Source organism: Stegodyphus dumicola, chromosome 3, assembly GCF_044657685.1.
Source record: "Stegodyphus dumicola isolate Sdum_Otavi_A_Nest chromosome 3, ASM4465768v1".
In the NCBI taxonomy this organism is placed as follows: Eukaryota; Metazoa; Arthropoda; class Arachnida; order Araneae; family Eresidae; genus Stegodyphus; species Stegodyphus dumicola.
Genome location: NC_140770.1, coordinates 92,885,788 through 92,901,766, shown reverse-complemented (window position 1 = coordinate 92,901,766; position 15,979 = coordinate 92,885,788). Strand labels below are relative to the sequence as shown.

General features: G+C 32.0%; 1 protein-coding gene across 2 annotated transcripts in view; it reads right to left on the bottom strand.

Moving 5' to 3' along the window:
- Window positions 1-15,979, bottom strand: part of LOC118191489 (hemocyte protein-glutamine gamma-glutamyltransferase-like) — an 87,344-nt gene that overhangs the window by 58,303 nt on the left and 13,062 nt on the right. The window contains exon 1 of one of the 2 annotated variants that reach the window (XM_085813078.1): window positions 12,516-12,667. The exons of the other annotated variant lie outside the window; for it this stretch is intronic. The gene's annotated coding sequence lies outside the window, so the exon portion shown is untranslated. Of the gene's footprint in view, window positions 1-12,515; window positions 12,668-15,979 lie in introns of those variants that run through there. 2 annotated transcript variants of the gene reach the window in all.

Here is a 15,979-nt window from a genome sequence, read left to right as displayed (position 1 = left end):
TAAAATACAATATAAATATAGTATTAAAATATAGTAAGAGACTTATAAAGGGCCCTATATCTCAAATAGCTTAGGGCCTCATCAAGTCTAAATCCAACTCTGCTGAAAGCCCTAAAGAGTAATAAGTATTTTATTATGCAATTTGCAACGTTACAATATTCGAAAAGGGCGTTGATAATGTGAGTATGAAATTGAGGGACATGCCGAAGCATTGCTCCATTAGTTTGTTACAAGATGTGTAGTCCAAAGAAATGGTAACATAAATAGCAAACACTTACTGCTTTTTCATCTTTTTTATCACCCCAGATTATCCCTGTATTTCATCATCCCAGATTATCCGTACAGGTAATACTGGCCGAGGACAAAATTTACAGATGATTAAGGCATTAAAATGGTGATTCGGGAATGAAGGATGTAAGAACAAATAGCGTTATTAATACGGAATTTCATTCAGAGAGGAATTTCATTCATAATGAGATACACATGAGAAAGCGACCGTCACAGGAACAACAGATCGATGCGATATTGTACATTCCTTTACTTCAGCATCGTATTGACAAATCCTAGTAGATTATTAATTATACTTTTCTGCCCTCGATTCGATAGCGATGTTACCTTGTAGAGTCATTAGGTTGACTGGAAGCAGAAAAGATGAAAAATATGCAACCTCCCTCGCCGGTAATCGAACCACGGACCTCTGGCATACCGACCCAGCGTGCTGAACCACTACACCACGAAGGAACGCTAGGGGAGTGGGAGAAATACCTTATAACCTGTAAAAAAGAAAACCGCTCACTCTCGTGAAATGTGCAGTTCTGCTTTACATTATTAAAGATGTTTAACTCCTAATCACTACGCTCAGCAAGTAAATATAACTAAAGCACTATTTTCTAAGCATCTAAAATTAGGAATTTTTAAGATTTGAAATTAAATGTGGTACTCTTCTCGAAAGGTATCTAGGACTTTTCGCCGTCAAGTAGAAATGAAATATATAATAAAGTTTGCTTATAATATATATATATTATAAATAAAAGTAAATTAAAAGCCTATGACTTGCGCTAAAGCTGCAAAGTAAATTTTTTACTAATATGGGATATAAAAAATTACACATAATTAGTTAGAAAATTATGTCAGTTTCAAATAGAACAACATTATGGCATTTCATAATTATGGGTTAAACATTTGATATAACAGTAGTTATATTACCGTTTATAAAATTATGCAGATGTAATGTTTACACAATTCGAAATTTTAACCAGCTAGTTCAGAGGAATCACTCATGGAAACAAGAAAATTCACATTTTCATGAAATCTTAATTACTAGAAATATGTTGGAAAATGTAGAAATGTAGGAAAATTTAAAGCAATAAATAATTTAGTAATTAAAACAAAACGTTGAATGTCATATAATCATTAATACAGAAAGGCTTGCCTCAATTTACTTTTTGCAGAAATGTAAACTTGAAATTCCGATTGTAACAAGATTTAGTTTTATGTTACCACTAAAATCGAAATTTTCGGCTTAGCGAATAATAAAGCGATTTAAACCCGTCAGCATTTTCCAGATCAGATTTGCATATTGCAAAACCCTTTAGAAGAAAATCCTCTAAAGATTTTCTAAGAAGAACAGAAGCCACTTTCTAATCAGCTTTGAATCTTTAAATTCTCGTGTTATGTTGCGTTAAACTACTATGCATTTATTATCCACCCTACTTGCCAACTGCTTCGATCGCGGGAAGCGTAAGAGTACATTTATCTTTTACGTAGTTATAAAATCAAACAGTACTCTTTCGACAAAGCTAAAATTCTGCTGTTTATCTTAAAACTTTAACCAGTTTCTAATTGCGTAACAGAACTGAAGCAATAAGCGAAATTTTTAATAATTTAAATCTTTATTTGTTCGGTGAATAAATTATATTATTTAAAGTACATTTAATTTATAAGGTACTCAATCGAAAATTTTGATCAACATTTGCAGCTTTGTACTATCAATAAAATGTTTTCCAAAAACCTTAAATTTGCATACCTTTTAAAGAAAACTCTACCGATTTCTATAGCAAGTCGACTTAGGTCTTTTTTATTCAGAAGCACGTTCTAAACAAGAAATAAAACAAATTGTTTCCATATCCTTGTAGTATCACTAGAAAATTTAAAGCTATTTTTAAGCCATATGTTACATACCCAGGTACAGCATGAGTGTTTTTAGCTACTTTTCGTGAAATCTTTTTAAAATGCTTTATATGTAGTGCACTTTTTATAACACTAAATTTTCAAGAGATAATTCTTCGTGAAATCTTTTTGAAATACTGTGTTTGTAATACTTGATATAAATTGCTTAGCCCATTACAGAGTACTGTGAGAGTTTTTTAAACGTTGTTTCGCACTGCTGTTAATGACACGTAATTATGAAGATTTTGGCACGTAGAAATAGTAGCAATGTCCTCTAACATATAGAAATTATCTTTCCACGAAATCCGAAAACTCGTTTTCACACTCTTTGCTAACATCATGTTTTTGATAATAAATATAAAGACAATTGAGCCTTTTGCTTCATAACACCTCGTCTTTTCTTCGTTCTTATTGGAAATAGATGTTAAGTCTTTTTAAAAACTAAATCTTGAATTTACACTGTCGATTTCAGTAGAGAGAAAATTACTGCGGCGACTCAATGGGTTAGCTTTGTGTCATCACAGCAGCTGAAATAAAACGAGCCATTTATGGAACTTTTCTATTTCACTCTTCTTTCTAACCTCATACAGACAGCGAAATTGCAAGGATTAAGACTTTAAGAGACGACAAATGAGAATAACCACTTAGCGGCATCACTTATCCCATTAAATATTCTTTTTTAAAAAATATTCATTCTGAGTGATGGCAAATAGCAGCTGAGAAAACTGTGAGAAGCAACCCATCTGTCAAGTTCATTAGCTCTTAACGCGCTCTTGACTGCATCATAGACTACTAACGTTTGGAAAAACTTTGATATCTTTGACACTGAATAAGTGGGTCTTTACTCTAAGTAGCATTTTACTGTCTAATTGTAGTCTAGACTAACGAAATTGGTTGTGTTTTAAAAGTTCAACCAGCTTTATAAGCAGCTGTGATTGCGACAAGGTGATATTCATGACAAATGCAGAGATATATAATACGTTTATTATTGTTCAATTCGCATTTTTTGCCTAAATGTTATAGAAAGTCTAGTTGCGAAAATATTAATTAATTGCTAAATCGACTGGTACACAATAATAAAAAATTACAGAAAATTTTCACATGTTTTCTTAACTGTTTACATTAAACATTAAAAGTCACTCTAGTGGTCTTCTGAACACACGCAGACAAAACTTACTTTATTTCTGAATACAACTTGTTACTGTTAAATCTTTTTGTATTCAGTGAGGTAATTATAAAAGCATACAATGGGTTTCATCGCATTTTATGAAGGAGTCTTTAAGGGAAGTCATAATATACATATACAGAGAAACATGACAAGATATATCTTTTTCTCTGGCTCAGTCTTGCAGTAATGACGCCTCAGAAAAATGTGCTTTTTGAACCACCTTGATGGAAGCAGTCCTAGTAAGGTAAAACTACCCTATTTTGTGATATATCTTACTTCATGAATATGGACATATTATTCATCACAAAGTAAAACATGTATAGTATATTGACTTGCATTTTTTCTTGGGAAACAGCAAGGACATATCAAAGCAATAAAAAGAATTTGCAATGGCAACTATTTCAGAGCAGACGTCACTCCGAAGTTTGCTAATGCACGTGGTATAAAAAGTTCAGCAGTCAAGTCATCTGTAACGGTTTAACCGTAACTGTACTTTTGAACTCTTATTACTATTACTTTCTAACTGTTTGTTTAATTGCATTATTTCATATACCTAAAACTGTAATTTTTGGACTGTTGAACTCTTATTACTTTCTAACTGTTTATTTAATTGCATTATTTCATATACCTAAAACTGTAATTTTAACTTAAACTGTAGGTATGTAAATTAACCGTATCCGTATATCAGTTAGTAATGTATTGTCGCTCGTGTTCACTTGAATGAGTATGTATCCTTCTAACCTATTTTTGTTAAATGTAAAAGTTTTTACGTTGTGAAGATGATACTGATTTATTTTGCTAAATGAATTACTTTTCTTCCAGTATAACGGACATGTGTTATGACCTAGTACACTGTAGTGGTGTACTCGATATAGCGCAATAGCAATCTAGCACGCGTTTTCAGTATAAGCATCCAAGCAAATCCGGAGAATGCGTTGTCAGTTTATTAATTACAAGCGTAAGGTCGACAACAGTGATACAGAAGAAGTAAAAGCCGCAGATATTTTCAAATGTTTTTGTGATTTTGATGGCTGCTTACCATTTGTGTGTGCGGGACTGTTTGTGGAAAATAGTATTTTAAATGCACGTGTGCGTGAAATTTGCGTGGATTCTACTACGACGTTATATGCCTGAACTGTTTAAGCGTATTTTTCGCCCTTGTTACGGACGGCAAGTATAAGTTTTTTTTAACATTCCTGTTTCATTTTTACTAAATATATTTTTTACTAATTATTTAAATTCCGAGAATATAAGTTCGCTAGCTGCAATTTCTATGTCATGGTCACTCTGGTTTTGCTTATTAAATAGGCATGTTTATTGTATCATTGTGTATTATGTTTTAATACTTATGCTGCATTTTGTCTTGTGTATTTACTTCTGTTTTCTGTTGTATTATCTGCATTTCTCTTGTATATGTATATATTTATTTCATCATTCTCCTCATAAATCCGAGCGGGAGTAGCAGCGGAAATCAGATCGCGTATATCGGGGTTAAGCCATCGAATTTTTGAAAACCCAGTCCGATGTTACGGTTTTTAGATTAAAAACACAGTTTTTTTTGGCTACAATTACTTGTGAAACCATTAATTGTAATTATGCTGTAGCCATATGAAACTTTACAATAATACCTTATCGAATTTCACTCACAGAGCGAAGAATATAAAATACTTTGCTGCACTGCATGGAATCACGAATTTTGTCCATCCCATTTACTTGCGCGCATGTATAATCTCGCTGATGATAGTGTAGGTGAAGCATTCCTCAAATCTCTCTGGTTCGTACGTCTTCCAACTACTACACGCAGCATCATAGGGGCATTAAAAGACAGAATATCACAGTTGGCTGCTGGGCAGTTTGACAAAATTCGTGATCTGGCGCTGTCTCCTCTAACCAATGATGTATGCAGCGCACAGCCACAATAAAATTTACCCCTGGTAGTACATACTGTACAGCTCCCACAGCTGGTGAGCGAATAGGCCGCGATTGTGCATCATTGTAACCGCTCAAGAGGTAATAAATTCAAAAATCCTAAACTGCTTAATCGAAGTCATTCCAAGGGACGCTTTAATGAACGAGCAAACAATCAGTACCTTTATTATATGAGTTTTGACTAGTTTGCAGGGCACGCATTTTACAATATACACGCACTATAACACTTTAACCTTCGCGTTTTCAAAAATTTCTGATTTAAGATTTCCTGCGACAACTCAGACACCTCGACTACGTATCACAACTCAATACAGATATCAGACACGTTACTGAATCCGAATAATATTCTGGCTGGCAGTTTATCTCACATAAACGATTAGCTTCAACCAACTTTTCCAGTATGGGTGAGGATCAGGCTGAAGATACCCTATTATCGGACCTACTTGCCAAGTCTAAGTTCGACAGCAACTTTTGAAAATGTGCCCTAATTTAAAATTTTACTGCAATGTTAGCACGAGAAATGGTCGACCACACGTTTCGGAGGAGTTACGCTACTAAATTTTTAGAGATCTCTTTTTTTATCCCATCCAGGTATTAGAGCCTCCCGTAAACTTATTCAAGAACAGTTTATGTGGCCAGTTAAATTAAAAGACATACGGAATTTGGAACGGTCTTAAATAGACTTTCAGAAGTCTAAAATTCATCGAAACACTCTTAGCCCTTCTCAATCGTTTTCGGTTGTTTTTCAAAGATTCCAATGCGTTCACCTCGACATTGTGAAACCTTTGTCTCCATATGAGGGATATATATACCTCGTCACCTTTACAGATAGTTTTTTTAACCTCGGTCGAAGGTGATCGATTCCTATGCAGGATATTATAGCTTAAACAGTTGTTCGCAAATTTGTTATACGTTGGAATTCACTAAATGGGTGATACGGAAAAGTTAAAATTCTCATTGGAAATTTTCTAGTCAACATCAAACCCGTAAAAAAATCAGGATACTCTCGTTAGTCGAGAGAAGCAAATTTTAAGCAAAGGAGAATTCCCAAGCTCCGACCTAGAATGTCATCCGGAGTTTATCTGCATCCAATTGTTCGGCGACAACCAGTTGATACTTAACAATGCACCTATAAACAGATGCCTAGGAATTTTGAACAAAGGACTCTCATGTTCCAGTTTTTCTCAGGAGCGAAATAATGTTCTCTTTCGGACCACCATGAAAGAAAAGACCTGAGAATGGCACGCGATTACAGGCCACATTCAACTTTTCCGAGACTTGCTAAGTGGTAGTTAGAAAATAGCTTTTCTTATGGGGGTCGTTAGAAAATAGCTGAATATGTTACAATAATCACACATGATGATCACAAGGAAAATACCTCTTTACTAATTAATAGTCAAGAGTGACAACCTTGACTAATTTTATGACTAAAACGTCATAAAATTAGTACCGTAGAAACGAGGAAAGTAGGTCTGAGCGCATGCGGTGATAAACGACATACACTCTCAAACGGCTATGATATCTTGGCTCATGGTCATTTTAAAATAAAAGAAGATAAAGAATTAGAAAAATAAAAAAAAGTAATAATTTTTAAATACAATGGGATGGAGGGCTGGTTGAAGTGCTGTTGCAAGCGATGTCCGATATCCTATACTGTCACTGCATTATTCCCGACACGATATAGACTCTGCCACGTGCGCTTCGGTAACGAGGTGTGGAGCCTCGGCTATCTTGTTAAATTAAAAAATAGGAATAAATTAAAACAAATACAATTTATTTATATCATACATATGAGCGAAAGTTATTCGTACTAAATTTCGTATAAAATTTAAAAAAAAAAAGATTTAAATAAATAAATACGTTTGAAGATTAAACACAAATGAATTAGAAATAGTACAACACGCATCAACATCAAACATAGTTCAAAATTTAATTTTAAAGATAATAAAAGAAAAATGTGTGTGTGTGTGGGATTACGGCAAAGCCTCGAGGGCTAGCTACCTAAGGGGAGGGATGCCTTCGTGGAGGACTTTCTAAGGGAAACTGACTCATATACACGTTACACATGAGGAAAACCACGAAAACGCCCATGCAGCCAGCCCGTTCGCGGGATCCGAAACTCGGCTCAAACTACCAGGATAATGAAAGAAAAAAAAAAAAACAAATTGAAAAATAAAGTTTACTTTTTTAAAGAAGCGTGTAGAATGTGAAATAAGTATTAAAAGGGAAAAAAGTTTTAAAAAATTAAAGGGTAAAATTCGTAAAGTATTATTCATAGCTGATTCAATAAAGAAATTGGAATATTTAGATAGAAATTTCTATTTATATAATGTAAATTCTATTAAGAGATTAATTTTAAATCTACTATGTTAATAATTGTCTTCAAGGGTTTTTAATTTCTTTTTATTATTCACAAAAATAAGAAGAACAATGCTTATCTAATATAGCAAAGCAAAAAAGGACGCTTCAATTGTATCATGCGCAAACACTCCTTCCTGCAGTTGTTACACACTACGTATAGTAAAATCGCATTTTTAGGGGGGTTGTTATGTTAAAAGTGTAGCATTCCCTGTGCTGGAACTCGCAGCTGTAAGTCCAGCCAACGATGCTGACACCATTTCAGGAAACATTTCCAGAAACTAGAAATCAAATATTTTCTGAAACAGAAAATTATGTTCAAATTTCTTACATTGCAGAATAATGCGTTGTGGATGCTGCGCTTCAGTCAACGGAGTAAGAAAAAATCAAAATATGACTCATTGTTTTAAGTAAAATGAAGTTGTAATCATGTTGTAATACTATGTAATACATGTTGTAATACTAACACAATGTAAAATGAAACAAAGAATGCGAATACGTTATAATAAAGTTATGAAAGTTTAACACCCGCTTAACAATTCGTGTTTTTTAATTACCGAAAATAGCTGCCATAAAATATACAGATAAAAATGTTGTCCGAAATTGTTTCTACCTAATTAGTTGGAATAAGCAATTTAAGTGGAAAAACTTACTAGCTCTAATGCTCGTGTATTAAAATAACTAACTACCTTAAAAATTTTACATAAAGTGAAATTTTGTTACACAACTCTGAGAATCAGTAATGGAAAAAAAAAAAAAAAAAAAAAAAAAAAAAGATGCACTCCAAAAATTTGTAGAAAAGAAATTTTGCAGAACTGCCTGAACTGGTATTCCGTTAAAAACTTTCCATTTTATCACTGTTAAGCGTAATTAAGCATGTATATTTTTTCTTCTCAAAACATTAATTACTTCCTGGACTTTTTTTTCCAAGTGTCTGGATTTCTTCTGTCTGCTGTTTCCTCTCGAAGGGGAAACCTGGTTTTGTGCGCATGAGTTAGTTTTCCTTTGACAGATTGTTGTGAATTTCTTAATATGGAGCTAAAGCCATATGAATTTCTCGTTTGAATTTTGCGCTGTTTTTACTCAAGGTTATCTGCATCCCAAAAATATGATTTTTATGCTTCGTTTAATTCATACCTCCACTGCGATTTTAATATAAATTGTGAGGTTTTAGATTTTCATGTGCATTATTATTCTGAGAATCTATTTAATTTGGATTTATAAGGTATTTCTCCCGCCTTTATGGCATGCCCTCGTGGTGTGGTGGTCTGCACGCTGGGCACGTATGATTCTCGGCGAAGGCAATGCTCATTTTTCATGATTCCTGCTTCCAAAAATCCTAATATCTCTACAGATTTAACTTGCATCAAAATAATTTTTTTAATGTTGCTCTTAAGTACAAATTCCATTTTATTAACTATCAAAAAATCAAAAATCTTTTCAGATATCTTTATTTTAATATACCTCACCCTTAAAATTAACAATTGTAGATAGAACATACATTTTCACGAACATAAATATGTTAAAGAGTAAAAGCTAAGCAAATGAAATTAATAACGCAAGAATCTTGAGTTTGGCGTAGATTTAGTCAAGGTCTCAATCGATTTCGAGGGCAATTAAGTACAGCTCCCTCTTCGTGAGGAGAAAAGACATCTGCAAAACTGGAAAGCAATGATAGCCAGGGTCGTATTTATACTCCATAAAAAGTACATAACGCAAGTCCACACTCCCAAACGCATAGTTCTTGCGTTATTAATTTTATGTTTCACTTGGCGTGTTTCTGTTATGTTTCCAAAAACAATGAGTTTTCCAATAAGCTATATACAAAGTTGTTCAGAAACTTTGTTGTGGAAATAACTTGGAACGTGATATCTGCCGTGAGTAATACAAGTTGTTTGCGGGCATAATATTACTGAAAGTTAATTACATTACATATTAATAGAATAGCAGTTACATAAGTAATTAAAATGAGCTATTTTTTATGAACGAAATGTTAAAAAGAATCATTTTAAAAATAAGGTTTTAAATGCTTAGTTGTGGAAGAACACATGGATAATATACTGTGCTTTTAAGAATAATTGTAGAATCTTTTAGAATCATATACAGTGAACTTTTTAGAAAAGAAATACTTACGGTGACAAAGCAATGAATCAATATAGAGAAGATCTACATACAATATATAATTGCTTTTTAATATTTATAATACATAACTTTAATATTTTTAAATTTCTAAAAAATATTAAAAAATGCTTTCGTGTCTTCTTATCTTACAGTAGTTATTTCACATATTCTTCATAAACAATCCTTCACACACTATATAAACAAACAAAAGGGAAATAAAATAATAATAAAAATTTGAAAAACGAAAAACAGCAATCCTATATTAGAAAAGGGGAGAAAATATGTGTTCTCCAATATTTTTTTCATTTCAAAATTTGTGTTGCTCTAATATTACAGATTTTAAGAACTAACTCCTCTTTTTATTTATTTATTTTTATTTTATGCTTTTTGATCAAATTTTCATTTATTATATTTTCGCATGTTGTATTGCTTCTGTTTTACATGTTTTTTTGGTCTTGGTTAGCATAAATTTGTTATTATTATTATAATTATTATTAGATTTTTAAACTTTTTTCATTGTTTATGATTTTGATGCTATAACTTTTTAAAAAAAGTGTTTAAGCCGGCCTTTGGGGTTTTAAAACTTACATATTGTTACGTGCACGCGTGTAATAGTAATGAACTGAATGCACACAGAACTGATGATACCTTGATAAAATTTATTTTTCTAGAAGAAACACTTTATAGTTCTGGTATCTTTCACAGAAGTATTCGTACAGCTCTTCTCAGTATGACAGAGCACAATTAGTAGTTATCACTGCAAACTACTAAGAAAGTTAAGCATAAAGTAGTCCAAATCGCATCTATAGAGAGAAACTCGCACTCCGAACTCAACTCGGAACTAAAACCTGGACTAAACTGTGTCTTTGGTCTTATATAGCTTTCCACCGACTACCGAGAAATTTCTAGTATCTACGATTTTTCTAAATAGTTCAAAGGCATAAACATTTAGAGTTACATATAAGGACGAATACTGTTACAGTGATCACATATAGGTATCAAACCAATTACAGTTATACAGGGATCCGACCAAAATGTCTCCAAGTGCTCGTCTAGTTAGGCGAGCAATTTACCTCAATGATAAGGGGTCCTGGAAATCCCTATATACCAGTGGTTCTTAACCGGGGGGTGCCCGCACCCCCAGGGGTGCGGGAATGTATTTTTGAGGGTGCGCGAGGAGCCCCTACCTAACCATAAAAATTATTAAATATCATTTATTAAATTTCTTATAATAAAAATATTTGAAATCTGCAATAGTGCCCCAATATTGAAGCTCATAAAAATTGGTAGCACCTAGCTCCCTTATCGGCAAAAGACACAGAAAAAAGCCGGTGCTGATGGGCGTATACACTACGCTACGAAAAGGCATGTAACGCTACAAACGAACGTGAACAGGCAGCTAGATGACGGAGAAAAGAAAAAACACTTTGTGGGAAATCATACCTCAAGAAATATCTACATAAAATCAGCCTCCAAATGTGGGAAGAAGAATGGACAACAATAAATACAGGAAGACAATTACATTAAATAGCACCTCATGTAAATGATACATGTACAATGGTCAATGGTTATATAAACCGCTTTTTAACTGGACATGGGCCATTTCCCACATATTTCTTCAGAATAAACATCTCAAACTCTGAGCAATGTGTATGTGGAAATAAAGGTTATCCAATACATTATATTGCTCAATGTCCTTTAACAAAGTCAACTCATATTAAGTTGCCTAATTCAAATATCAATGCCTTCCTACGTTTTGCAATTAACAACAAACCTTTAAAAAATTAAGTAGAAAATAAAATTAAATATCTATCTTCAATAGGCAAAACTTTATGTGAGCCCTAACGTAATTAATGTCAAAATTCATTTTTGAAGCTGCAATTCATCTAAAACTTTTATTATCTAATTATCTTAAAAACAAACCTTTGCAATAATAACGATATAGTAAAATAAGGGAAAAGAAAAGGAAGAAAATAAGGATTCATATAATAAACTTTATCTCAAGGAACTATTATGAACTGTTATAAATTATGACTGTTAGCCTACTATTATTATACCTATTGCAACTACTATAATTATATCTAATAGATATGATATCAATCAAAATGTCGATATACTATTTATACTGTTTATAGTTATTTATGGATTTTTTATAAAATATTCTTATTTCGAAATAACAATTAAAAAAATTCTATTGAAAATCAATACATAAAAGTGATTCCTTGCGATCAGAGAATAAAGAAATTGTTTGCTAACGTCCTTAAGGAAAAATATATGAATTATATAGCTTTATTTGTTATATATATTTTTGCATATTTGTATTTATGCTTAGTTAGTTAATACTTTTTTAGAACTTACTAATGAATTTTTAAGCTAACTTATTACTGAAAACTTACACATAAACCTTTTAAACTAGGAATCAGCTATGTTTTTGAATATTTGAAATATTATTTCATAAAAAGTATTGTAAATAATATGTTTTTTTTTTTTTTTTTTTTTTTTTTTTTTTTTTTTTTTTTTGGTATAAAAGAAATGTTAACAGCTTCTTAAAAGAATTAAAATTAACTTAGCATTAATAATCTTAAAAAAAACTTAGTATATATAATCTTCATAAAAATAATATTACGTTTTTAAACTTTTATTTAGCTTAACATGACTGTAGTAAAAGAAATCGTACTACGGAAATTTCCTAAACAAGTTAAACAAGGAAGAATAACACTCAGCGGATGACTCCCTGAACTAACTTTTCTGCAAGAAGTTTTAAACTCACCTGTTCCGCTGCGATCGAATCTTGTCGTTTGCATACGGGAGGAAGACTCTGAGCACCATTCTCGTTGACCTTAAGAAGCTAAGCTGAATGAAATAAAAAAATAATGTTTGAAGGTGTGTCTCAGCTGAAGGAAAGAGGTGGGAGTTTTAGGACAACAAAACCCTTCACAGCTGTAAAACTCGAGACTATATGACTCTGTTTCAATCTTACTCAAGTTAGAACCTATTTACAATGAGATGCATTAAATCGTAAGACGTAAATGTCATAAAAATCTGAGACATTCACCTGGTCGAAGCATTTAAAGTAATTATAATATTATTACTGTGCTAGGGCGATCCCCGAAGAAGTAATCTTATAAGCACTGATGGTTCCTGTTTATGAATGTTGGTTGTGAAATCAGGAAGGATCGTTAAAAGTTAAACCTACCTACGACCATTTCTCCCAGCCCACAGCATATGGAGATTGGAGTATAAATTATGTTTAAATGTATGTCACGTGATTTTCACGTCTTTTTGAGTTAGTAAAGGGAAGCCCCATTGAGTAAAAAAGGCGAGCTGACGTTTTCGATTTAATAATTGGATAACATGGTGGAAATCTCTTCTCGGAGCAATATGTTGTGATATTTCGCCTTGTGATGCGTGCGTACGGGTTCGTAATAGATTGAATGCACATGATAGGTTAATAAAATTTATTTTTATCAAATAAAAACACTTAAAAGTTCTGGAATTTTCAGCAGAAATATTCGCACAGGTGTTCACAGTATTACGGAGTACAATTAGTAGTTGCACTTCAAACTACTAAAAACGACCCAAAGTAAAGCGTACCTAAGGAGAAGGCGGAGATATCTCAGTCCAGGCTAAACTAACAAATCGCAATAATAATAATTAAGCAACTAACTGAGAGGAAATTCTCTCTCCGGTTATATAGTTTTCAAACTGCCGCCGAGATGTTTCTAGTGCTTTCTGCTTCTCTAAAATACTGCAAAGTAATATGAGAGTCAAATTACGGTTACAGCTAACACAATAGTCAATTCCATTAATAAGAACAGCTATTCTTATTGATAGTGTTATTGATAGTGATAAGAATAGCTGAAGAGAAGTTTAGGTTGTTAGTCTTTCAAAGATGTAGTGTTTTAGAGCAGAAGTTTCCAATTCTATGCCCGCGCCCGCCGATCGTTTAATGTGTGTCCGTTGCTGTTCGATCAAAATAAAAATGTTTTAGTTTTCAATAAAATTATATAAGAAATTTTTCTCCTTTTTAATGAAATAGAAATTGCGTCCAACACAGATACTAGCACAAAGCGAAATGCTACCGATCTCTCTTTTATGTGCATGTATCCAAATGTAAATTCACTTTGAAAAACTAAATGGTGCCCGCTGTCCAACAGATATTCTTGAATGTGCTCTTGGGAAGAAAACGCTTGGGGATCCCTGTTATACAGGGAGAAATAATGTGTACACGGAAATATAACTATGTTTAGCACAGCCTATTATAAAAGAAGTTCCTTAAGCATTTCGTATCACTTTCTAATCAATGAAAAATAATTTTATTGAAGAAGGTAAAGTATTTTTGAAAATCAGGAAGATTGTTGGATTTCTCTTTCTTTCTGTCTTTTTTTAATGAGTATGAAATTATTCTTAATTAATTTACGCTAAAGATTTTCCACAAAATCATTTCTTTCAGCACGACTGAAATTAATTATCTTTAAATTTTAAACCAAGAAAGAATTGAAACTTATGTAATATTTTTTAACAAACTGATAACTTTGTACGAATTAATTTGACCCTAACATCGGTATCGCAATCGTTAATTGGAAATTTTTTAAGAAAAAATTTATAATTATTTGACAGAAAAAAATTAAAGCAATGCCCACCTTCTTCTGTAACGGAAATATTGCTTAACACCTAAAAGTAATAAGAAATGTAAACTCTGTGAATTTTGGCCTGCTGATATCAAATGTATAATTACCTTTATTCATCTCGTTTGCATATTTTGAAGTAAATATACTAAAAAAGATGTAAACTATTTTGTATAGTTTCTTTTTATTTTTTAGCCCAAAAGAGCTACAGTCTCGAAACGCAATTTTGAATTGATTCATTTTAATGCTTTGTTTCACCTTTCATTAGAATCTGTTGCCATTCGGAAAATTGTAAGATATTTTTCTTTCAAATTTAATACGTATGTTATTGAGTAACAAACTAAGCTATTTAAAAACAATACATACAGGTCTTAAGAATACTATTCTTTTAATTCTTAATTTGACTGATTTGTAATCAAATACCTTTTATTCATGATATATCGAATAAAAACATTAAATACATTTTATAAAATGAAGTTACATTTTACAGAAAATACATAACGTTTCCATGTCAGTCTAACTGGATATTCATTTAGTATTCCACAAAATACTTCCTTATTTCACTTGAGCATCTCTATTAATAGTCTCTACTGATAAAAATATATGGAACTTTAAAACAGCCCTTTTGGGAGACAGTTAAAATGTGCACTCTTTCAGGCTTTGTTTTTAGCTTTTAATTTTATCTTATTATGGCTGAACTACAAAGTACTTCTTGTAAAAAATTTTATGCTAAATATGCATTTATTTATGCATAATTACAATTACCATATTTCCATATTTCTTGAGATTTAAGACGCTTATATAAATGTCGCTAAAATCAGAGTGCCCTTAGAATGAATAGCATTTTCGAATTGTAGAATTTTTGTGTTGTACCAATATCACTTTCTGAAATGAAATTTTCCAGACTGCTAATTTAAATAGGAATTCTATTCCTGACACCACATTAAAGTCCAATATTAGAAAAATATTTGGTGGATGTCTTTTAATTTATGATTTTATTCATTTTGTTTTCTTAGATTAAGCCTTTTTCTCTGTTGATAGGACTGATATGAGAAAAATGATTTCAGAACTGAAGAAATACCGTATGTCATTCTTGAGTAATATATTTAAGGCTTTTTTTTCATTTGCTTATTATTATTACTTATGTTATGCTATTTATTTTCTAAAAACATAGTTTTTACTTTCAATATTTTTGAATTATTCTGACTTATTTTTAAAACTGTAGAGTACGCCTATAAAATTTTCACGTGGAATAGATACTATTAGTAAATTATGATTATTTATTAATCAACTCCATAATTTGCAGGTAGATTTGAATGTAAAGAACAAGAAGATATACGTAGGTATATCCAAAGTTTTCCTGCTTGACATAGGTTTGAAAGAAACAGAGTAAATTTCAACAGTTCAGTATTATCTCCTTTCGCTTCAATATTTTTTTCCCATCATTTAATGAATAACTTATGCCCTGAAAAGAAATCTGAAGGTTTGTTCTCAAATTATTCCATTAGCGTTTAAGCCATCATCATAATTAAATTCCTTTCCTTGAAGGTCAGATTTTAGTTTGTAGAACAAATAATTGTTCTTGGAGATAATTGTTCAGCTGTAT